General features: G+C 45.6%; 1 protein-coding gene across 3 annotated transcripts in view; it reads left to right on the forward strand.

Annotated features, from left to right (window-relative positions):
- BTBD11 (BTB domain containing 11) overlaps positions 1-25,685 on the forward strand; it is a 332,136-nt gene that overhangs the window by 1,815 nt on the left and 304,636 nt on the right. The gene's annotated exons all lie outside the window — the stretch shown is intronic.

Below are 25,685 nucleotides of genomic sequence, written 5' to 3' on the forward strand. Positions count from 1 at the left end.
TGGAGACCTCCCAGCTTTTGCCGCTGTTGGCTGTCTGGGAGCTGCGGCTGTCACCACTTGGCTTAAGGGATCCCGTCAGGATGGGAGTGGGGCGGAGTTCCGGGGAGACTGCCGGTTTAAGAGGTGGTTTCCAGTAGGTTCTGTCATTCCTCTCCGCACCCCCTATTTTGAAGGCCGGAGCTGGGTGGGTTTGAACCTGCAGTTCTGGTGGCGGAGGGGGTGGGGCCGGGGCGTTTGTTTTTGAGAGCTCGAGCTGGCGGTCCTGCCTGTCTGCGAAAGCCGGAGCTAGACACTTCAAAGCTTCAATTTTCCACAGGAAATGGTAGAAGTGTAACTGGAGACTCCAAAAGCGAAATAAAACTTTGTTACATATTCGGCGGTTTGGCTGGAGGCTGCTTGGTTGGAGCTGAAATGCAGTCTTTCTGGGCAGATTTCATTCATGTTGCTGCCTGTCGTTTTCCCCGGGCCTAAGCAGAGATGCAACGGGCGTGGCCCGGCCTCTGGGGGTGCCAAGTGTGTGCATGGGAGTGTGTGCATATTTGTGAGAGTCTGTGTGCGCGCGTCCGCGCGTGTTTCTGTGGGTGGCTCAGAAGCAAGCAGCTCCAGCAGAAGCCCTTTGGAAACAGAATCTCCAATTGTCAGTCCCCTCACCTGGCTTTGGTCATCGTTGGGGGAGGGGAAGGAAGAAGCAAAAAGTGTGTGTGTGTGTGTGCGCGCGCTTGCGCTTGTGGGTGGTGGGGCCAAGTTGGCAACTCCCCCCTGATGCTCATCAAGACTCCTCCCGCATCTTCGCCAAAGCCCCCCCCTCTCTGCTGCCTGTTGGAGAGCGAAACCTCTAAAGGGAGGGTACCTGTAAGGCTTCCCATGCAGGTCCACCCGTACCTGTGAAATCCTGATGAGATGGAAACACCTGGGAGAAGGCATTGGTCTTTGTGTGCGTTTCTTCTGGCGGAGAATAAGGATTCACCTGTAAAACCCAGGAGCTTTGGACTGGATAATTTCTGTTTGAAACCCTGCACCCACAAAAAGTACAGAGAGACTTAATTTTCCTCCCACCGGCGTGAGCCCACCGCCCCTGTTCTTACCTCCCCGCCCCCCAACCCTTACCTGCTGTTCCTACTGGAATCTCCTCCCACTCCCGTTTCCTTTGGGAAGAAAAGGATTCCCCTTTCGACTCCAGTTTGGCTTCCCTGGTGGTTCAGACGTAAAGAATCTGCCTGCAGCGCAGGAGACCCGGGTTGGATCCCTGGGTAGGGAAGATCCCCTGGAGAAGGGAATGGCTACCCATTCCAATATTCTTGCCTGGAGAATTCCATGGACAGAGGAGCCTGCCGGGCTTCAGTGGACTACAGTCCATGGATCACAAAGAGTGGGACAGGACTGAGCCATTTGCACTTTCACTTCACTTGGGAATCTGGGTGCCCTGCTTCACCTCTGAGTTGGCCATTCTCTTGAAGTTGTGACTGTGGGTCATAACTCACTTTGCTTCTCTGGGCCTCAGTCTCCTCTTCTATATAATGAAGGCCTGGATCTGTAATACACTCCCAAGTCCTCTTGTAGCTCTGTCTGTCTGTGTTAGCAGCCTCTATATTTTTTCAAGTTGGTTTTACTTTTATGATCTTTAGCATCTTTTAAAGGCAGTTTTTGTGTTTATCCTTTTTGGAGTAAGTATAATTTGAGGAAGGAGGAGACCACAGAGCTGGTTTGGGGCAGGGTGAGTGTGTGGTGGTTGGGGTTTGCTGCCATTGCAGCATTTCCACAGCACAGAGCTTAACTCGTAGGTCTCAGGGCCCCTTCCACCATCTTGTAGTATGAGATATACTGTAATTTCATTGTGATGGCTCCATCTCTTTTCCTTGGGCTTGTTAAAAATGGAAGGAAGCAGTAAGAAATGAGCAATTAATTTTTTAGGTATCTGAAACATACATTAAACATCAAATCTGTTTCTTCAACTATTTTGCATGACATTCTTTCTGATTTGCAAGTCGTATTAAGGAGCCCAGGCCGTACATAATCTTTCTCCCCCTTTAACTCAGTAGCATCATTTATTCATTCCTGAATTCATTTGTTCATCAATATTTATTGAGCAGTTACTAATCTAGGCACTGAGCAAGCAGCGGTACAAGCTAATAACAGCTAACGTGCATTCAATACCACTCTGTATATTGACTCATTTACCTCTCAGCATTCGCTTGGAAAGGTACTGCTGTTATCCCCACTAGACAGAGGAGGAAATTGAGGCACAGGAAACATAAATGTCTTGCTCTTTACTGACAGATGAATTCCCTGCCTTCAGGCCATCCTTGCTGCCCTTAATTAACTACGCAGTTGAACTGAGGCCCTTCTTAGCCTGACAATCTTTCTATCTTAATTTATACACCTTTTGTTCCTATCAAACTGTACAGGGCAGAACTGGATTTAAGCTCCTGGTACACAGCTTCTTAGATGCCTGTTGAGTTGAGCAAGCTATTGTATAATATTGTACAGTGATATCCAGAAACTAACTGTGGAATTCTGAATTCCTTGAATCATCTTTTCAAGTCTTTCTACCTTGGTTGCCCCTTCTTACTGCCATCTCTGTACCTGTCCCCCTTTCTAATTTTCTGCACCTATGACCCGAAGAATCAGGAAATGGATCACATGGGACTTGACTCAGAAAATAAAAGATAATTGGCTGTCAGTGAGGGCTTGCTGGCTCTCAAGAATCACACGTGTGAGCTTAGGGTGTGAACTCTGTGGTGACTGTTTTACTCTTCAAAGCTGGTTTTTTTCTTTCATTGACTCTCAGCTGTTTAGAGTATGTGGGGAAATAGATAAGACAACTCAGTGAGGGTTGCATTTCAGTAAGGGGTTTAAAATTTGGCTTGATTGATTTTGCTAAAGCTCAATAAAGAACAGACAGAAGTGCTTCACCACACCATTGTCTGTGCAGTCATTTACCTTAAACCCCATCAGAGCTGGCCAGTTCTCACTCATCCCTGAAGACTTGGTTCAAAAACTGTCTTTCTGGAATCTCTGTGAGGCCTTCCTTGATGCAACCCTTTTTCCCTCCCCAAAACCTAGGCCTTCCACAGCCCATTCCCCATCCTGTGGGAATCTTGACCCTGACTTTGCTCTAAGTGACTCCCCATTGCACTGTGGCACTAACAGTTGAGACTGTATCTTTATCATCTTTGTATTTTTCTCCATATCACTCAGCACAGCACCTAACACTCAGTAAATTCTGGGTACTATTTGTTGAATGATCATAACTAGCCCATTACACCTTTGAGATATAAAATTTACCCATCAATTCAGTTCAGTTCAGTTGCTCAGTCGTGTCCGACTCTATGTGACCCCATGAATTACAGCACGCCAGGCCTCCCTGTCCATCACCAACTCCCGGAGTTCACTCGTAAAAGCCTGTGAAATCAGGTATCCTGGATTTGAATTTCAAGGCTTACATTTTTCTAGCTGTGTGTTCTTATGTATCATACCTAATCACTCTGAGCCCAATTTCCTCAGCTGTAAAGTAGAGGTAATAATTATGAGGATTAAATGAAATTATTTGTATAAATATTACAGTCTGGTGCATGACATATTTTAGGGGCCAAAATGATGATGGTAGTCATATAATTCAGGCAGAATGGTATCTGTTATCTTTGTCTTATCCACGTGTTCAATGTGGATGGAACCACCAGGGTGCAGAATTTTATGTGAATCTTCCTTCCTGATATTCAAAGCATCAAATAAGACAGTGCACCCACCTCAGAGATTAACCTCATGCGCATAGCCTCATTGCGAAGGTCACAAATAGATGGCTTGATCAAAGGAAAGTAGCTCATTTTACTGACTGTATTTCTTTAAAAAAAAAAAAAAAAAAAAGGGCATCATTAGTGAAGGGGCACCAGGGAGCTTTCTGGGTGATAGAAATATCCTTCTGTTGATAGGGGTGTGGGTTCAGAGGTATGTGCCTTTGTCAAAATGCATTGCATTGTAAACTTAAGATATGTGTGTTTCACTGTATTGCAAATTACACTTCAGTAAAAAAGAAGACATAAAAAGAGCCATAGGCATCCTTGGATGGAATTTTGTTTTAAATGCAGAAAGAATTTGAAGAGAAGATTGCAAGAGGCAGTGTGGTGTGATGAAAGGGAGAAGGGCTTTACACTTAGAAAGGTCTAACCTCAGATTTCAGCTCTGCCACTCTTTAGCAGGTGACTTAATTTTGCTAAATTTGTTTTTCTCATCTGCAGAGTGAGGATTGCAAAACCAAAAAAGACATAAAAAAGGAAGAAAACCCAAACCTACCACATAGGGTGATTAAAAGAATTAGATCAGATGTGTGAAAGCAACTGCCACATAGTAGGCACTCGATAATAGTGGCTTCCTTAAAAAACAGATTATTCAGACTGGTGATAATAATAATAAGGGGATTTTGAATAGTCTCATTCACTTCTGGGATCCCCAATCACTTTATAAACACTAATTAACATGAGCCCTCACCTCACCAACCCTGGTTTGGTGGGTAAGTTGGTGTTCAGGTCTTTTGCTTTTCTGTTGCTCCATAGATCAAATGCTTACTCAGCTGTTTTCCTGGCCCACCCATCATCCCCCAAATCCACCCCCCCTACCCATCTTCCCTCAGATCTCCCGAGCTGGTTGAGTTATTCCATAGTACAGGGTTGCTGTGCGGGACGAAACCATAAGAAACCCAGCTTTTTGTGAAGAACTGCAAAAGCAATTTCAGCAGCCAGCCATGTCAGTGTCTATGCTCACAGAGCACGTTTTTAATTAACTAACTCAATGTAAATTAAAACTTGAAATTTGGGTCAGCGGAGGGTTGCTTGGTTTTCTATTCAGATTCACCAGTTCAGTGCTGGAGTATTTGTAAGTAGAGTGTTTCCTGAAACACACCATAAAAATAACAACAAAATAAAACAATAGGGGACCAACCTGGAGATCTGGGTTAAGGGGTGGGGTGGCTAATGGCCTTTGAATAGTTAAGAAAGGCCTCTAATTCTGGATCTGTTGTTATTTGTGACCTTGAGCCAGACACCAAACTTACCTATAAAATGGATCTGGCTATCATTTACTGAGAAGTAAATATAAAATAGTAATTGACTTGGGAGTCAGACACACCCATAAGTTTCCCTATTTGTAAAATGGGTTTTGTAATAGTAATAGCTACACTTGTGCAGTGTTTATTATATGCCAAGCACCGTTCGAAGAGTGCTATATATTATAATTGTTATAGTTACATTAGCTGTTATAAAAAACAACCTCCAAATCTTAGCTTAACACAATAGAAGTTCATTTCTTTCTTTTTTTAAAAAATTTATTTATTTTAATTGAAGGCTAATTACAATATTGTAGTGATTTTTGCCATACATTGACATGAATCAGCCATGGGTGTACATGTGTTCCCCATCCTGAACCCCCCTCCCATTTCCCTCCCCATCCTATCCCTCTGGGTCATCCCAGTACACCAGCCCTGAGCACCATCTCATGCATCGAACCTGGACTGGTGATCTGTTTCACATATGATAATATACATGTTTCAATGCTATTCTCTCAGATCATCCCACCCTTGCCTTCTCCCACAGAGTCCAAAAGACTGTTCTATACATCTGTGTGTGTTTTGCTGTCTCGCATATAGGGTTGTCGTTACCATCTTTCTGAATTCCATATATATGCGTTAGTATACTGTATTGGTGTTTTTCTTTCTGACTTACTTCACTCTGTATAACAGGCTCCAGTTTCATCACCTCATTAGAACTGATTCAAATGTATTCTTTTTAATGGCTGACTAGTCATTTCTTACTCACTAAAGACTGATTGGGAGAGGAGTGTGGTGGGAGTGAACTGGAGAGTCATTTGAATACCAAGACTGTTGGAGAGAGTGCTTTCTTTACCTTCAACCTGTGGCCTTTAGGGCCTTCTTTGGACATTTATCCAGCCCATAGGTAGAGGAAGGAGAGCGTGGGCATCTTAAGAACGGTGTTATGGGCTAAGCCTGAAAGGAGCCTTCATCATCATATTTGTATATCACTGGCCAGATATGTCACAGGCCCTCTGACCACCAAATATCTCTGTGTTTCCTTCTTTTCAGACACAAAACATGGTTCCCTTCCTCTAAGGGAAGATCCTCATGTTCTATCCAGTCACTACTTTCAACTTGAAGTTCTGGATCTTTGGGTGAATTCCTGTCCTATCCATGGAGTTGAATGTGGCTCCTCATGGTTCAGGGACCCAGGATCCAAAAGAAACTCATTATCTTCCCCTCTGTGCCTGTATCGGACGATAACCCATTAGGAAGAGGCAGCAGTGAGAGATACACAGAAGTCACTGGCCCCTAGTAGTTATGAAATCTGCCAAGCAGACCATGGGTGAGGTTTCCTTGCTTAAGCCCCACTTCTGCTCCTCTCTGAGAGCAATTTCCCGGTTCATTGTTCTTCACACTTGTGGCTCTGTAGGAGGAATATCGTTCCTGATGCTTCTTGGCCACCCTTGAAGTGGGTCTTAGGGAATATGACCTCTTTGAGGCTCTAAATCTAGTAATCTAGTCTTTGCCTTGAACTTTAAGGGGCCCAAGGATTGTTTTGGGCTTCCCAGGTGGCATTAGTGGTAAAGAACCCATCTGTCAATGCAGGAGACATAAGAGATGCAAATTTGATCCCTGGGTGGGGAAGATCCCCTGGAGGAGGGCATGGCAACCTGCTCCAGTATTCTTGCCTAGAGAATCCCGTGGACAGAGGAGCCTGGTGGGCTACATATAGTCCACGGGATTGCAAAGAATCAGACATGACTGAAGCAACTTTGCATAACACAAGGATTGTTTTAATGCTTTAACAGTAAAAGATTTTAAAAATCTAGGCTCATAGATTTTGCCAATGCAATTCCCTCAACAGCTCAGTAGGATTTTCATCTATGACATCTTGCTTACCAGCAGCCAGTTTTTTCCTAGACCTAATTCTCCAGTTTGGATTATTTCTTCCTTCACCTCAAACCTCTATTTCTCTCTCAACTTAATGAGGCCATCAGGCTTAGGTGGGAACCTTATACACTCTATCTGACATTTATTTCACTAGGTTCAGTTCAGTTCAGTCGCTCAGTCATGTCAGACTTTTTGCGACCCCATGGACTGCACAACGCCAGGCCTCCCAGTCCATCACCAACTACCAGAGTTTAATCAAACTCATGTCCATTGAGTAGGTAATGCCATCCAACCATCTTATCCTCTGTCATCCCCTTCTCCTCCCACCTTCGACCTTTTCCAGAATCATGGTCTTTTCAAATGAGTCTGTTCTTCACATCAGGTGGCCAAAGTATTGGAGTTTCAGCTTCAGCATCAGTCCTTCCAATGAATATTCAGGACTGATTTCCTTTAGGATGGACTGGTTGGATCTCCTTGCAGTCCAAGAGACTCTCAAGAGTCTTCTCCAACACCACAGTTCAAAAGCATCAATTCTTTGGCACTCAGCTTTCTTTATAGTCCAACTCTCATATCCATACATGACTACTGGAAAAACCATAGCTTTGACTAGATGGACCTTTGTTGGCAAGTTAATGTCTCTCCTTTTTAATGTGCTGTCTAGGTTGGTCATAACTTTTCTTCCAAGGAGCAAGCGTCTTTTTATTTCATGGCTGCAGTCACCATCTGCAGTGATTTTGGAGCCCCCAGAAAATAAAGTCTGCCAGTGTTTCCACCGTTTCTCCATCTATTTGCCATGAAATGATGGGTCCGGATGCCATGATCTTAGTTTTTTGAATGTTGAGCTTTAAGCCAACTTTTTCACTCCCTTCTTTCACTTTCATCAAGAGGCTCTTCAGTTCTTCTTCACTTTCTGCCGTAAGGGTGGTGTCATCTGCATATCTGAGGTTATTGATATTTCTCCCAGCAATCTTGAGTCCAGCTAGTGCTTCATCCAGCCCAGCATTTCTCATGATGTACTCTGCATATAAGGTAAATAAGCAGGGTGATAAGATACAACCTTGACGTACTCTTTTCCCAATTTGGAACCAGTCTGTTGTTCCATGTCCAGTTCTAACTGATGCTTCACTTAGATGTCTGCTCAATCTTTGTTCTTATTGCTCAGTATCTAGGAATAGCTGTCTTCTGCACTACTCCTTCCCAATTTTACGTGCAAACTGACTAGTTCATGCCTGCGATCTTCTCTTCCCCTAATATCTTGCTAAACTTAGCCCAGAACAAGCAGCAAACTCTCTTACCATTATTTTTCAATCTTTTTTCCCTAGAGCTTACAGGCTCAGTAGGCATAAGTTCTGCCTTCTAAATTATCATAGCGACAGTTTAACTAAACATTTCACTGCTGCAAAACATGAGGCTCCAGTTTTCGAGCCTTGAACATCTTAACCCACCATCTGACTTCTAAGCCAATGCCACATATATAAGTACCCTACTTCCAGTGTCAATTTCAGTTTCTTTATTAGTTAGGGTAATGCAAGCTGTTGCATCAGATAAATTCTAACATTTCAGCAACTGAACACAATCAAACTTGTTTTCTCATTCATGTTGAGTCCAGTTGAAGCTAGTGGAAGGAGATGCTCTGTTTCATGGAATCTGATAGAGGGTCTGCCATCTAGAATATGCGACTCTCAGGAAATTCCTTGATTGGGGACAACAGTAAGGATGATGGGGAGGTTTTTATAGGACAGTCTTGGATGTGGGTATGTTAATTCCTTCCACATTCCAAACACCAGAGTTTAGTCACATGGCCTCAACAAGATATCAGGGACTGGAAATTGTGGTTTCCATCAGGGCAGCCACTCCTGGCCACAACTCTACACTGTTAAAGGGGCATTAATTTTGGGTCGGGCACTAAACATCTCTGCCATCATGTATTAACTGTTTTAATCCTGGCCACAACTTTATGAAATATGTGCTATTATTATTATCCCCATTTTACAGATTAGGAAATTGAGGAATAGGAAATTTAAAGAATTTACCTAAGCTGACACAACTAGTAAGCATTTGTGTCAGATTTGAATGTGGGCAGTATGGCTCTGGACTGCCTTATGAAATGCTTATGATGATCAAAGTAATATTAAATAATAATGTGATGAGTGCAAAGTGTTTTCCCCAGTGTCTCCTACATGGTACATATTTAACAACTGTTATTCTTTGTCGATTATTCTTGTTATCGTCATCATGTTCTGGAAGTGGGATGCTATGTGGATGAACAGTGAATTGGTGTGAAGCTCTCAGGCACAGGTAATATGTGAACCCTAAAGAGTGGGTGCTCCAGGAAAATTGGACTATATGCCTGTCTTCTCCGCTTTGCCACCCACTTCCTTTCATCCACGGGGGGAACTAACAGTTGCTGAGCTGAGTACTGTGCGAGGCCTTTCACACACACATTAACTCATTTCATCTCCATACTGTTCTTGTGAAGTGGGTGTTTCTTATCCCCATTTTATTGGGGAGGAAACTGAGGCTCAGGTGGGTTCAATGACTGGTCTGAGATGCCATTGCTACTGAGGGGTAGAGTTAGAATTGGGGCTTCAGAGCCTGTTCTCTGAGCAGCTGAGGCCCAGTGATAAAATCCAGTTCAAAGGAGCCTCTGAGAGGATCCCAGAGCAGGATTCCAGTGCAGCTGGAGGGATGTGTGTGGAGTGGAGGCAGGGCTTGCCCTGGTGGTCATGGTTGATGATCGTCCTCTCTATAATATGTGGTCACAGGTCTTTTTTTAGCCCCCACTGTCTTCCTTTTCCATGGCTGCCCTGTGAGTCACTGTTTATGATGATGCTATGCAGCCTCCTCAGCTGAGGCCCTGGAGCAGTGGGTGGCTTTGTGGCCATACCTGTCCATACCCTGTTTAGCTGGGTAGGCTCAGTGCTAGAAGGAGCTTCAGTCTGCTTATTAGAACTGAAGGCAGAAACCTGAAACTTGGTGGGAAATCTGTCCTCCCTGGGAATCACAGGCTGGGTTTTCCTAGAAAAGGATTGTTTCTGGGATCCTCTGGAATTAGGTGGACCCACTTTCTACTTCTGCCTGCAATGCAGGAGACCCAGGTTCAGTCCCAGGGTTGGGAAGATCCCCAGAGAAGGGAATGGCTACTCACTCCAGTATTCTTACATAGAGAATTCCATGGACTGAGAAGCTTAGTGGGCTATAGTACATGTGGTTGCAAAGAGTTGGACACGACTGAGCAACTAACACACACACACACACTCTACTACCTGTAAGCCAGGTAACTGTGGGCAAACCAGTTAATCTTTCTAAGCATCAGTTTCCTCATCTGTTAAATGAGGATAATGGTAGTACTCCCCCTGTAGGGTCATTGGGAGGATGAGTTAATTTATGTAAAATCCTCAGAATAATATTGAACACACCATAACTGAATACATCAATTGTCTGTTAGCAATTATGATGATGATGAAGTGCTTAAGAAGTGCCAGCCTCCTTGCTTGAAGATCTGTTCCCTGTATCCTGCTTCTTCTGTTGAGTGAAAGGTTTTAAATAATTTTCCAGTAAGCAGACTTGTATGATTTGACACCTTACTAGCTGTGTGATACTGGGCAAGTTACCTAACGCCTCTGCAACTCAGTCTTCCTTTTGTTAAATGAGAGAAACAATAAAGTCTTTTAGGGGGTGACTGGCATATAGAAATTGCTTAATAGATGTCAGCATTGTTGGATTTTATTATGTTCATTAAAATTTTTTTCTACAGGCACTGTGTTAGATGTTAAGCAACATGGTCTCTGTCCTCATGGAGACTGCAGAACTTAGTTTTGTCATCAAACAATCCTTTTCCTTCCTCTAGTGTGAGCTGAGTCATGTCTGACTCTTTGTGACTGCATGGACTGTAGCCCGATAGGCACCTTTATCCATGAAATTTTCCAGGGAAGAATACTGGAGTGGATTGCCATTGCCTTCTCCAGGGGATCTTCCCGGCCAGAGATTGAACCTGTGTCTCCTGTGTTTCCTGCATTGGCATGCGGGTTCTTTAACAGTCACTGTTAAAGAAGCCCCAAAGCAATCATTCATATGTAAATTTACAACTGTGACAGTAGGTACAAAGGAGAGATACAGGGGACTGCAAGAGTCTTTACTGAGGCTCTAGATGTAGTCAGGAGTGAGGAAGTGAGGCCTGAGTGAGGTTGAAGCATGGCATATTTGGTTGAAAAGGTACCAAAGTATTCCATGTATGCAAACAGAGTGTGCAAAGGGCCTTTAGCAGAAGGGAGTATGGCGAGAGGAGAGCAGCCAGTGTGACTGGAATGGGAGAAGCAAGTGAGGGGGGCCGGTTAGAGGCTGGAGTAAGCATCTTCCAGAGTAAGGAGTCTGTGTCTTTCCAAGGATACTGGAGAGCCTTTAGAAGCTTTTAAGGAGGTAGAGAGGGTTCCCCAGGTGGCTCAGATGGTAAAGAATCCACCTGCAATGCAGGAGATCTGGGTTCAATCCCTGGGTCAGGAAGATCCCCTGGAGATGGGAATGGCTATCCACTCTAGTATTATTGCCTGGAAAATTCCATGGACAGAGGATCCTGGTGGGCTACAGTCCATAGGGTCACAAAGATTCAGACACGACGGAGTGGCTAACACTTTCACTTTTCAAGGAGGGATCAGATTTGTGCTTTAAAAAGCAGTTTGAGGAGCAGACAGGAAGGGAAGGGTAAACATAGTAATGCCAGTGAGGTACTGTTATCACTTCCATCTTACACAGGAAGAATCTGAGGCTACCAAACACTCAGTAACTTTCTCAGAGTTGCTGAGACAAGAAATGGCAAAGCAGGGATTTGAACTTGAGCCTGAAGGACTTCACATTGCACCTGCCTCCTACCCATGCCATGCTTCATGCCAAGGGAGCTTCTGGTTCACCTCTCATATTTTACAGGTGGGAATACTGAAGCCCAGAGTGAGATACTGATACTGCCTTCCCCATGGTCACAAGGTTCCATGGCAGAGCTGGACCAGTAACCCAGCTTTCTGGATTCTTAGCTCATCTCTCCTCCACTGTGATGCATTGTCTCGTCCAAACCAGATCACTCCTGGGAGGCAGAGTGGGGTGAGAGGCTGTCTTGTCAACAGACAGCAGTTTTTGAGGTTAATTTATAGCCTGGGTGTAACACTGTGGGTTTTACTCTACGTGCATCTCACAGCAGAAGGAATGCTAATCTAGAAGCTTGCAGAGGTCTCCGTTAGCTTGTGGCTGGGCCAAGGGAAGCAGTGACTGTGCAGTTCAGGTGTTCAGAAGGCAAGATCAAGTGAGTGGTTCCCCAGTGGATGAACATCTGAGAGCAAATCAGAGAGGCAGCTCTACAGGGTAAGTGGAACCTGAAGGAGGCTGAGGTTGCTTGGGTTCAGCAGGGGGTTTGGGATAGTGTATATCATTGTTTCTTCCTAATCCAGCTCAGTGCCAGCCAGGGGGTCAGGATGCATGTCAGAAGCATGCACACACACACATCACCTCCTCTCTCTCTGAATACCTCTAAAATGTCAAATACTGGGGAGCATTCATGAATACATGGTTTCCCCTCCCTTGGCCTCCTCCCTCAGGCCCTTCAGCCTTTTCTTGGCTGACTTTGAGGCTCAGGGCCTGGGTCCATGCTTGTGAGCAAAACTTCACATGGTTCCTGCCCTCGTGCAGCTTGAAGACCTGAGGCAAGCTTGTTTATTCACAAAACATCACCCAGAAGTAAAACTGCACCCATGGCAGGAACTATTGGATTGGCCAAAAAGTTTGTTTGGGTTTTGCCATCTCAGCTTAATAAAAACCCAAACTTTTTGGCCAATGGAATACTTAAGAGAGGTTCATGTGACCCAAGGACAAAGCCTCCTCCTCAGATGTGAGGTGAGTGCAGCTGCCCCTCCCTCATGCTTCCAGGAGTGGTTGTGGCCAGCACAGGGCCACCAGACATTTGGAGCCTGGTGTGGGGTTGGGGTTAAGATGTGAAATTCTCTTCTGGTGCTGGAGTTTGCCATCAGGGAGGGTGGGGGGGAAGAGTCAGGCATCCCCTCCCCATGTTGGCATCTCTGAATTCTGTATCTTGTTCCTCTGTCTTTTGAAGCCTTCTCACCAACCCCTGCCACCCTGGTCTCTCCATCCTGCAGCTGCCATTTTGGGGGCCAGTTGATGAGTCTGTTGTTGCTTCATATTCAGGTCACTGGGGCAGGCTGGTGCAGGCGAGGGAGCAAAGGCTCAGTTCCAGGGGCCAGTGTGAGGCCCCCCACCTCTCTCTGTGTCCTGACCTCCTCCACACCCTTCTTACCTGCTTCCACTCCTGTTGCTGATTTGGTTGCTGCCCCAAGTTTGCCTTCCTCCCAGCATGGACTGTGGATTAAGGAACAGACCACGAGCAAGTGGTGATCTCATGGCCTCTGATGGCTGTATCATGTGGAATGCCTGGGGGCTGCTGGGAGCCTGGGGTGGGGGATAGCGGGGTGCAGGAGGGGCGATGAGCCTTCCAGTGAGTGGGAAGACCTCGGTTCAGGCCTCGCAGGGTGTGCCCACGCTGTGTGACCTTGGACAGTCGGTGACCCCTCTGAGCCTCAGTTTCCTTGTGTAAGAACAGGAAATCATGATGCTACCAGGTTCTGGTATTCATAGAAGGTTGCAAGTGTCAAAAGAGGCAACACTTTGGAAAACCATTACCAGCACTAAGTACTGGTAAAAGTTAACATGGATTGTTTGCCCCAGTATTAGAGCTGTTCAGAGAAACAGAACCAGAAGAGCATACACATACATATGGGCTTCCCACGCAGTGCAGTGGTAAAGAATCCACCTGCTAATGCAGGAGATGTAAGGCAAGGGTATGATCCCTGGGTAGGGAAGATCCCCTGGAGTAAGAAATTGCAACCCACTCCAATATCCTTAACTGGAAAATTACATGGACAGGGGAGCCTGGTGGGCTACAGTGCATGGGGTCACACAGCGTTGGAGACGACTGAGCACACACACACACATGTGCACACATGTGCACACACACATATATGAGGAGATTTGTTATAGGATTTGGCTTATATGGTTATGGAAGCCAAGAAATGCTACAGTTTACCATGTGTGAGTAGGAGAACCAGGGAACCAGGGGGCCACTCGTGCAAGTACTAGAATCCAAAGACCTGAGAACCACGATTTGCTGCCTCGAGCTTCCCAGTAGTCTGTGCAAAAAAAAAAAGGAGTCATCATGAGCAGATATACAATTCAGAGTGTGATGGATGAGGCAGAAATAAACGAGCTGCTGTAGCTGTTCCTGTGGCTCAGGCCCAAAAGAAATTTCTCAGCAGGAGAGTAGAAGCGGTTTTTAAGTGGTGCAGCAGTGACCTCGCGTTTCAGCCCCTGGTTGTTAAGAAAGGGCTAGGAGGGCCTTTTCTTGATTTGCAGTGCTTCTCTCCCCTCCTGCTGTCTGCACCTCCTCTCTCATTCCTTACAGAATGTCCAGGTATGATGATACATGTGTCACAGAAGGTTGGGAGTGGCAAGTGTATCAGTGTCCCTCCTGTGTTTGGGAGGAGGGTCTTGGGGTTAGAAGCTGGCCTTGGAAGCTGATGTCTATGTCAGATGGTCCCTAGAAATCAGATATGAGTTCATTTGAGGGAAAGTGTACAAAATGCTCCTCTGGGGGAAAAATAATCCCTAAACCTGTAAACGTGGTCCCCAGCATGGCGGGGTATGAGTCTGGGGAGAAGGAGAGAGCTGGGTGGGGCCTGGGCCTTGGAGGGACTGTTGCCAGTGTGGTTAAATCAGAGGCATCTGAGGGTTTAAGGACAGAAGAGAGTATGAGGTTCACTGTAAAACAAGCTGTGTGATCTCAGGCAAGTTATTTAACCTCTCTGAACTTGTTTTCTTATCTGAAAAAAAACCAGCAGAGTTTTGAGGCTCAAAGGAATCATCAGATGTGAAAGTGATCTATAAGCTGCAAAGTAATCATTTGTTTTTCATTCATTCAACAAATATTTATTGAGAGCCTATTATGGAGGAGGCATGGTTCTGGGCACATAACATACATCAGTGTTCAAACAGACAAAAATTCTTGCCTTCATAGAACTTGCATTCTAGTGGAAAGAGACCCTAAACAATAAACATAAGGAGACCCTAAACAATAAACATAAGACCCTAAACAATAAATATAATAAACATAAGACCCTAAACAATAAACATAATAAACATAAGACCCTAAACAATAAACATACTTCTAACATAAACATGTTAGAAATTGATACATGCCCACTCCAGTGTTCTTGCCTGGAGAATCCCAGGGACGGGGGAGCCTGGTGGGCTGTTGTCTATGGGGTCACACAGAGTCGGACACGACTGAAGCGACTTAGCAGCAGCAGCAGCAGCATGGAAAAAATAAATCAGAGCAAGGGGGATCTGGAGGGCTGGGGATGGTGAGTTATAATTATAAATAGTGTGGTTAGGGTTGTCTCAATGACCATGTGATGTTGGTGCAGAGAAAGGTGAAGAAGGTGAGGAGAGTGTTCCAGGCAGAGAGAACAGCCAGTGCAAAGGCCCTGAGGCAGGAATAGCAAAGAAGCCATTGTAGTGTAGAGAAGTGAGTGAGCCAGGGATAAGATAGAGAAGCAGAGAGTCCTGAGGCGCCAGGCTAAGTAGGCCCTTATGGGCTACCGTAGACTTTGGCTCTTGTTTTTAGTGAACTAGAAAGTTCACTGTAGAATACTGAGTCAGGATTTGAAGATCTGACTGAAGATTTAAAAAGAAACACGTTGGCTGTTGGTTGAGAATGGAGGCTAGAGGAGCGGGAGGCAGGGAGACTAGTGTATAGAGGCTCTTACAGCAATGCAGGCGGGAGGTGATGGTGGCCTGGGCCAGGCTGGTAGCAGTGGAGGTGCTTGGATTTGGGCCATAATGGAAAGGAGGAGTCAGCGAGATGTCATGGCCGCATTGGGTATGGGGTGTGAGAGAATGAAAGAACAACAAGAGTTCCTCCAGGGAGGGTGTGGAGAAAAGAGAACCTCCCTACACTGTTGGCGGGAATGTGAATTGGTGCTGCCACTGTGGAAAACAGTTTGGAAGTTCCTTTAAAAACAGAGTTGCTGTATGATCCAGCAATCCCACCCCTGGGTATATATTCAGAAGAGATGAAAACTCGAATTCAAAAAGATACATGCAGTTCAGACTGGCAGTATTTGCAGTAGCCAAGACGTGGAAGCATCCTAAGTCTCCATCAACAGATGAATGGATAAAGATGTGGTGTACATATACAGTGGGGTGTTGCTGATTCAAAAGAATGAAATAATGCCATTTTCAGCAACATGGATGGACCTAGAGATGATCATACTAAGTGAAGTAAGTCAAATACAGAAAGACAAGTATCATAACACATCACTTATATGTTAAATCTAAAAAACAGTACAAATGAACTACTTATTTACAAACAGAGTTGCAGCCATAGAAAACAAAGGATGTGCGGGTGGGGTGGATAAATTGGGGAAAAAAAGGGTGCCTCCAGGGTTTAGTCTGAATAACAGGAAGGATCGAGTTGCCATATACTAGGAGGGGAAGATTTGGAAAGAGCAGGTTTGAGACAGTGGAAAGATCAGGAGTCCAGATGGGGCTCTGCTAAGTTTGAGATGCCTTTCAGACATCCAGGTGGAGATGTCAGGTGTTAGTTGGACAGTCATGGCTAATGTTCAGGAGAGAGGAAGGTTTAGGGATACAAACTTGGGAGCTGGGAGATTGTGAGTAGTTTTTAAAACCATGAGACAGGGCCAGGTCACCTAAGGAGTGAATGTAGAAGAGACCAGAGCACCAAGGACTGAGCCTTTCCTTGGTCTGAGCAGAAGAGGAAGACCAGCAAAGGAGATGGAGAAGGAGCAGCCAGTAAGAAGAAGAGCTAGAAATATGCTGAAAGTCAACAGAAGAAAATATCTATGAGAAAGTGATCAGCTGTGTCATGTGACATGAGAGGTGGTTCCCACCATTGTATCCTGGGCTGTGGGGGTATTTCTACCTGGTACCCCTGGGCACTGTTTCTTGGCCCAGTGAACAAGCAGCATCAATGTGCTTAATGGGAACCACACTAACCATAGTGAACCAGAAGGATGTTTGGGATGTTTTCTCAAGAGGATGAAGGCAAAATGGCCTCAGCATGTCATCTATAGACAGAGGTTGTGTGTGCTTGTGTGTGCATGCATGCTCAGTTGTGTCCAGCTCTTTGTGATCTCCTAGATTGTAGCAGGAGAAGGAAATGGCAACCCACTCCAGTGTTCTTGCCTGGAGAATCCCAGGGACAGGAGAGCCTGGTGGGCTGCCGTCTATGGGGTTGCACAGAGTCGGACACGACTGAAGCGACTTAGCAGTAGCAGCAGCAAATTGTAGCACACCAGGCTCCTCTGTCCATGGAATTTTCCAGACAAAACTACTGGAGCAGGTTGCCATCTCCTACTCCAGAGGGTCTTCCTCACCCAGGGATCCAACCTGTGGGAATTAGGCCAAATCAGTGACTTTAGTCTGGGTTCTCATGGATCTTGACCTTTTTTTTTTTTTTTTAAGTCCTATAGAGGGCCTTATAGACCCTGTAGGGGTCACATGGGGAGGCTTCCCATCCCCTACCCCTACACTTCCTCAGAGTTGCTACCCATTCATCTGTTTTTATATTGGACTTTTGCATAAAATGCATTTGAAAAAGGGAGTCTGTTGCTAGAGTAAGTTTGTAAAGCACTGGCCTGAAGGATTAGCAAATCCCTCCTGCTCTGACATCTCAGGAAGCTCAAGCTACCCAGGGACCAGGGATCACGGAATGTGCTTTGACTTTGGCCGGGAGACTAGTCAGGAGAGTGTGTCCTGCTGAGGCTCGGGAGAAGCACTGAGCCAGGTGGAGTGGGGAGCAGGGAGGAAGCTAAGTGCTGTGCTTGGAACCCTGTAGAGCTCCAGGACCCAAGAGAATTGGGAAAGAGAAAAGGGGAACTAGAGGAACAAATACTGGAAAGAAGCAGAGCTGGTAGAATGCAGGGTCCAACAGCCAGATACTTCAGTGTTAGATGTGACTTTTCTTTCTATATCCTCCTTATTTGCAATTCTGCTCACTGCCTGATGCAAAGCTCTTTTTTTGTCCTCCTCCACTGCCTCATCCTCACCTCCCAGGTGGCATTTCTGATACAAGGGAGCAGAGGTAGAACTCTGCTAACAAAGCTACCTCTGAACCTAAAATAATCCTGTCCAGCCAGACACTTGCCAGCATTCCGTGCCAAAGTGCTTGCTTTCATTTGTCGAAGTCGGCACATTCACCTGTGGTCTTCAAAGGTCTGAAGTTTAAACTGGCTTGCCTCTGTATTAAAGAAATATGCATTTTTCCCCCTAAGGAGTTTTGTGGCTAAATCAATTTTACATAAACAGAAAGAATCAGTCCTGAATTCCTAAATCCCAATGTAGAAGGCAGTGACTTTGGGATATTGTGACTTAGGGGTTGTTAAGTTATTTACTCACCAAAAATCTAATCTGGTTGATGCTATGGAGAGTAGTCAACATGGTATGGGCTTCCCGAGTGGTTCAGTGCCAGAGAGTCTGCCTGCCAATGCAGGAGACGCCAGAGACATGGTTTCGATACCTGGGTCAGGAAGATCCCCTGGAGTAGGAAATGGAAACCCACTCCAGTATTCTTGCCTGGAAAATCCCATGGACAGAGGAGCCTGGTGGGTTACAGTCCATGGGGTCGCAAAGAGTCAGACATGACTGAGTGGCTGAGCACACACGCAACATGTTATGTCATGTCATGTAACCACTGAGACCAGAAGTCTGGGCCCATCCCAGTGCCATCCACTCCTGGCAACTGAGCAAGGTCTTCTCGGTCAGTTTTCTCCCCTGTAAGAGTGCCCACCTCATAGGAGTATTTTCGGGATAAAATAAAATGACATGACATTTATATGCACTTAGTTTGGGATAGTGGGTGCTCGATGCATGTCAGCTGTTATTGTTGGTATTATCATTCTCTAGTCATCTGAAACCGCTATTATTATAGCACTCGTCAGGTTGTTGTTTTTTTTTTTTTAATATATTTGTCTGGCTGCAGCAGGTCTTAGTTGCAGCATGTGGGATTTAGTTCCCTGACCAGGGGTGGAATCAGGCCCCCTACATTGGGAGTACAGGGTCTTAGCCACTGGACCACCAGGGAAGTCCCAGGTTATATGGAATAATTTCCTCACCTATTAATCTTTATAGATCAGACTCTATCTTCTTCATCTTTGTGTCTCTGGTACTGCATCTGGCACATTGTATGCTCTTAAGTACATTTGTTCAATGGATGAAGGAGGTCATAGAATGTAAGCTCCACGCAAGCAAGTGCATTTGTGTGATCGGTTACCACCATCACCCAACACATACTGCTGCTGCTAAGTCACTTCAGTCGTGTCCGACTCTGTGTGACCCCATAGACGTCAGCCCACCAGGCTCTCCTGCCCCTGGGATTCTCCAGGCAAGAACACTGGAGTGGGTTGCCATTTCCTTCTCCAATGTATGAAAGTGAAAGTGAAGTCGCTCAGTCATCTCCGACTCTTAGAGACCCCATGGACTGCAGCCTACCAGGCTTCTCCATCCATGGGATTTTCTAGGCAAGACTGCTGGAGTGGGGTGCCATTGCCTTCTCCAACCCAACACGTAGTGGGCACCTAATCAATATTTGTGGTATGTAAAATGAACCACAAATCCATGGAACTGCATTAACAGGCAAGCCAGGAACCTGGCGCTAACCATTGGCTAACTGGCTGGGCATCTTCCTCTGTTTCTGAATTCTCTGCTCGGAGAATCTCTCCTTTTCAAAGCTTGCTTCTCTTTGAAGAACGGAAAGGGAATGATTGTTCATTATTCCTTTATACCCGATGTCTTCCTGTGAGATGGCACCTTGCTCTAATTCAGAGTTGAAAGCCGTGTCTGCAGAGACTCTTGGATCTCTGAGCTGGAAGGAGCCTGCCCAGCTCTCCTGGGGCAGCTCAGCCTGGGGATCAGGCAGGTTTTGCAAACCAGACACCTGAGAACCAGGGGGGTGAATAGATGTGTGGAGCCACAGAGCCGCTGGCAGATGAGCAAGCTTAGTGGGTGAGACAAGGTCCCGAGCTTTAGAGGTAGAAAGTTCTGACTTCATGTGGTGGCAGGGGGTTGCCTCAGCTCCCTGAACCCCCCAGATTGGTGTCTCTCCATGATGCTATGCTGCCCCAGAAAAAAGAAGAAACTTGGCTTTGTTTCCTTTCCTTAGTTGTGACTAACCCCTGGGTCCCCTTTATGGAGGTGTTCAGGTGCCAGGATCTATGCTGAGCAGTTTCCTGGTGTTCTCTCATTAATCCCTCCAGCTCCACTGATGAGATCAGTGTTGTTACTTCCACTGCAAATCCAGGGAAGGCCACGCAGGGTGGGTACAGGAGGTGGGATTCCCATGTGGCGTGTTATCCACAGGCTTGCCCCTTAACCGAGCTGGCTGACTATAACGAGGAGGCCATGTGACCCACTGAAAATTCCTTAAATATTCTGATGACGCTAAGACTGTGTCTAGACTGTGTCTGGTTAATTCTGAGGGTAGGGGATGTAGGGGAATCAGCCACTAGGTGAACAATCAATTAATTTAATCAGATGGGCAGTGTGGCGTTGTAAAGATATTGCAACCTTTGTCTAATGCTCTCCCTTATGACTTGTTTTTTGTGGATGTCTTTTTTTTTTCTTTGGGAGGGGATCTCTCTCCTTTTTCCCTTTAGTTTTTCTTTTGGGAAATAATTCAGTATCTACTAGGTGTCAGGCTCTGCTATAAGAGGAAAAGCACACACCACTGCCAGTGTCTGGTCCAGTTTTGTGATTAGAAAGCACAGTGTGACACTTATCGATTCAAATACTTTCTCTGAGCAGATTTCACCTAATGTTCCTATTGAGTGGCCAAGGCCTGCCTCTTCTTCCCCTTTCCCAAGGGAACAAACTCACCTGAGTGGAACTGAGGAGGGGTCCCATGGGGCAACAGGAAGGAATGTTTTACTCTTTCTCAGGCTGCACTGGCTGTACTTTTGAATCCTCCAGTGCCTTGTTAGTATCCCAGTTCTTTAGGCTTGCACAGTTTGCAAAGCCCCATCAACTATTTTCATTAATATTCGTGACAGCCCTGTGTAGTAGGGTGGGTAGGTGTTCATACCCTACTGTTGTATATGGGGCAGCTGAGGATGGGAGAAGTGAAGGATCTTGTCCAAGATCACCAAGTAAGTGGCGGCATTGAGCGTCTGACTCCTAGTGCAGAACTGCTTCTGTGCTTTCCAGTACCTCTCCATGAGCATTCTTGGTGCTCAAATATTTTGAGCACTTGGATTGAATATCCCAAAGGAGTGTGTGAAGAGTATACAGGGGCCCCATCTGAGGACTCATCTGGATGTAGAGGTTACCCCAGTCTTTGGATCCCCCAACCTTTGGATGTATGGAACTTTTTGTCTCCCCACTGCATCCTCTCACAACTCAGTGGAACCTTGAGTCCAACCTTGGTCCCCACCTTTCCATTTACAGCTGTAGGAGGGACCCCAAGACCATTTTGATTTGTACTTCAGATGCTGCTACTTGAAGGTCAGGAAGTCCATGGATCATCCACTCAGAAAGAAGAGAAGGGACCGTGAGAGGAAGTGACTTGTGGATCATCAGAGCTTCTGTGGGCTCTGCAGACAGCCCCTTCGCCAGCTTCCCACTGGCCCCAGAGGAAGAAGCTTCCATCATGGGCTACTTGAGCCTCTCCCATAGTGGGTCTTTCTAGAGGAAGCTCAAGCTCAGCCTCAGCTCACTGTTTCTGAAGGAAAACACAAGCATAGAAGCTCACACGCCAGAGTGCCTCAGCTTAGCTGTAAAATCCATTCTGTCACCACACCAAAGGGGCTGCCCAGTATTGCACTGGGTACCTGAAAAAATGGGCGTGACCAGTGGGAGACATGAGCCCAGCCAGGTCTTCGGTTTGCCAAAAGCTTTCCATTGCAAGGACTATCACAACCAGAAATCCTTATATATTCCATTCACAGTGTCTCTGTTATGAATCTTAATCACTCATCATGTTTGCCTTAGAGTAAAATGAGTTTTCTATAAAAAGAGTAGTAGGAGTTTATTGATTGTACATCATATATCAAGGAAACCTTCAGTTTGTTTGCATTTGGATGAAGCAAGGGAAAGTATCAATAGTTGTTACTGTAACAGAGACCAGGGAAACAGGCAGTCACTCTGTGTGTGTGTGTGCACGCATGTACATGCACACATATGTATGTGCATGCACAAGTACCTACATTAGCTCAGCATAATTGTCAGAAATCAAATTTCTGCTGTAACTTCTGAGTTTTAATAGCTAAAATTTTTTAGACTGTCATGTAAGTAGTTTTAACATCTTCCAAAATTGTGTAGCCAGCCACCCTATCTATGGAGGGACCATCCCATGTCATACCCAAACATACTCCATTAAACTTGTGTTACGGCTGGAAAAAAATTGTACTGGTTTTGCTTTGGGAATTATTCTGCTGTGTGTGTATCTCACCTGTTTTATGGTGGGCTTGATTTCTCTATTGTTATCATGTGTCCTCAGGAATTCTTACAAAAGCAGAAAAATCTAAGCGGCCTCCCTATCCCTACCCCCAACTATAATGAAACTCTTATGAAAATTGAAACCAACAGTTCATGATGTTGACTTCATGGTATGGATTAATTACATAGTTATTAATTATGGTTTTTCAGTTTTCTTTTCATGTTTTATAGCCGATAATTTTAACTTATAAGGCTTCAGATATTTTTGAGGAGTCCTGGAACTGAGTTGCCTTGTGGAAAAAAGGCCTATGTGGTGACATCAAGAAACTGGGTTGAGACTGGCCTCAGAAAGGTCATTCTGAGAGTTTCACTGCTCAACTGAGTCATTTCACACACACACATACACTTTTTATAGTTGTTGAAATCACTGGAATCTCATGCAAAATCAACAGTGAGCCCTCTCCTGCATCTCCAGCTCACTCTGGATGATGCTGTGTGATGTATGCAAATCTGGACAGGAAGTCTGGTTCTACAGGTGTTTGGGCTCAGAGATGCGGAATGAAACCACAGTTGGTACCTGTGATGTGATTCCTTGTTTATACACGTCAGCAGTCCTTTTCCTACAACTACATGGAACATTGATGCCATCCTCGGGGGTTGATCGAGGCCAACCTTCTCATTTTAGAGAGAAGAAAAGAAATGAGAACCAAGCAGGAAAAAAAGAAAAAAAAAAATCACTCCTGGGAGATTCATCAGAGACTTTCCAGGATGGAGAATTTTTCTAGTGCAGTCACTTTACCATCTGTGCGTTCCCAACTGTGTTTTCAAAGACTTGCCACATGTTTTTAAAAGATCAGGAATTTGGTGAAGAGAAGCAGAAGGGCAGTGCTGAGTGTATATCTTGGCCAGGCTTGGTGCTGGCCAAGGACAGCTGTGATACAGTGGGTGCCCTTGATGAGTTTGAACCATTACTCAAACACAGGATGCAGGCTGGAGACAGCGGCATGGGAAAAGCTGGGGCACAGACTCAAAGCCCTGCCACAGGTAGCTGGGAACTCTGAGCAGAGGAGCCAACGATGTCCTGTCACTGCAGGCCCAAGCTCGGTGGCCTGCAACAACTGGGTGTGGCCCAGGCTTGAGTAACCTTGGCTCTGCCAGTGTTGTACTGAAAACCACCTCCATCCTCTTTCAGTCATAGCTCTATTCAGTAGATGCTAATGGAGCACCTACCTCGTGGTGCGTTTTGTACCAGGATCTGGGGATCCTGAAGTGAATGGGAACAGCGTTGCCCTAATCTTGTGAGGCTGCCCAGGAAATATAAACGTTAACTGAGTCATTATAAAATTGATGAAGGTGACCAAAAAGGGAATGCAGAGTTTGGTGAGCTTCAGCAGATGAAGGAGGGTGTTGGATTGTCAGTGGTCTCAGACGTGGTAGGGACCCTTTGATCTGGAATACAACCTTTCTGGGAAATTCAATATGTGAGGCATGAAAAAGCAGAGTTGTTTTGGTCCCATCCACATCCCCTTTATGTACAGTGGTCCCTACTGCTGTATGGAACCCATTTTGAAAACTGGTAGGTGACATGGTCCCTGAGGAGCCTTCCAGGAGCCCTTGCTATTCTAAAATTCTGTCACTTCTCGCTGACAGGTGAGGTCCCTTCAGGATCTTGTGTCTGGAATCCTGAACTTTCGGTTGGGTAGGGGCTAGCATCTTTCTTTCTGTATGGATACCAGACTCATAGTCTTTATTTTTCTTTGGGGGGCTGGAGGAGCATGAATGTTGACGCTTCCATCTGAGGAGCCTGACTGCAGAGGAGAAGAAGAGGGATGATGTGGAGTCAGTTTCCTCTGTCCCTCTGGCTGTCCAGAGTGACTCTTAGCTGGAGGACCATAGTGGTGGTGCTGTTGCTCCTGCCATCCCATCTGCCACACTAGCCAGAGGCACTGAACCCCATCCTCATCAGAATGTCCCTGGAACCCACACCACAGTCAGCCTCCTTACTGGAGCCTCACCTTAGCTGTGTTCTCCACCTCCTCCTCGTCTCAGTCTATTCCTCCTGACACCTCAGATCAGAGTTGCTCCGATAGTATTGTTTCCCCTATTGGCTGGACGGTCAAGTCCAAACTCCTTATCCTAGCCCCCTAAACCTGCCTCAGTGGAACCTCTCTACCCTTCCAGGCTACCCTCACCTTTCCCCTGAACACTTTCATTCCTTATTCTAAGCTTATTCACAGGATATTTATCCGCCTGGAATGGCTCCTATCCTCCCCTGCTTTCAGCTGCACTGCCCCAAGCCAAGCCTTGCATCCATCCTGGAGTTTTCCCTTTCTTTGAAACCCTGCAGCATTTGCTTACTGTCTGAAACACTTCGGCTGTGGATCATGTAAGTCCTTATGTTGCTGGAAATCTTTTGTTGTGACCGTGACCTGCCTCTCCCATTAGACCACAAGTTCTTTGAAGGCAGAGTCTGGATCTTCCAGTTCTTTTGTCTCTCTTTTTTTTTTTTTTTTGTACTCAGTGAAGCCATTCCTTGATTAGCTCCTCCTGAGTTGGAGCACGAACCAATGTATTCAATTAGAGCATTCTGATTGCTAAAGGTGACCAGAGGTGAAGGTGCTATCTTTGATCAATAAGAATACTTGATTTTAATTGGCCCATCTGATGTCAGATTGTATTTGACCACTTGTATCATAGATCAAGGGCTTCCCAGGTGTCACTAGTGGTAAAGAACCTGTCTGCCAATGCAGGAGTTGTAAGAGATATGGATTCAATCCTTGCATCAGGAAGATCCTCTGGAGGAGGGCTTGGCATCCCACTCCAGTATTCTTGCCTGGAGAATCCCATGGACAGAGGAACCTGGCAGGTTATGGTCCAAAGGGGCATACAGAGTCAGACACAACTGAAGTGACTTAGCATGCATGCACACATCATAGATCAAACCAACAGTGACTTAAACATGACAGGGAGTTGGTTTTCCATCTTATAACAGTCAAGGCAGGTAGGCTGTCCAAGGTCGGGAAAGTAGTTCTATACCTCTTTCTGCTCTGCCATCCTTAGCATATGGTTTGCATTCTAAAGATACCCTCATGGTCCTAAGATGGCTGCTCCAGCGCCAGTCATCACTTCTACATCTTAAGCATGGTGAAGAATGATGGAAGAATAGGGGGAAGGGTACCTGCCAGTGGAGTCAGCCTTCCTATAATATTAAGGAGCTTCACTGATGCTTCACCCAATAATCCTGTTTTTATCTCTTTAACCA

This window comes from Bos taurus, chromosome 5, assembly GCF_002263795.3.
Source record: "Bos taurus isolate L1 Dominette 01449 registration number 42190680 breed Hereford chromosome 5, ARS-UCD2.0, whole genome shotgun sequence".
Classification (NCBI taxonomy): Eukaryota; Metazoa; Chordata; class Mammalia; order Artiodactyla; family Bovidae; genus Bos; species Bos taurus.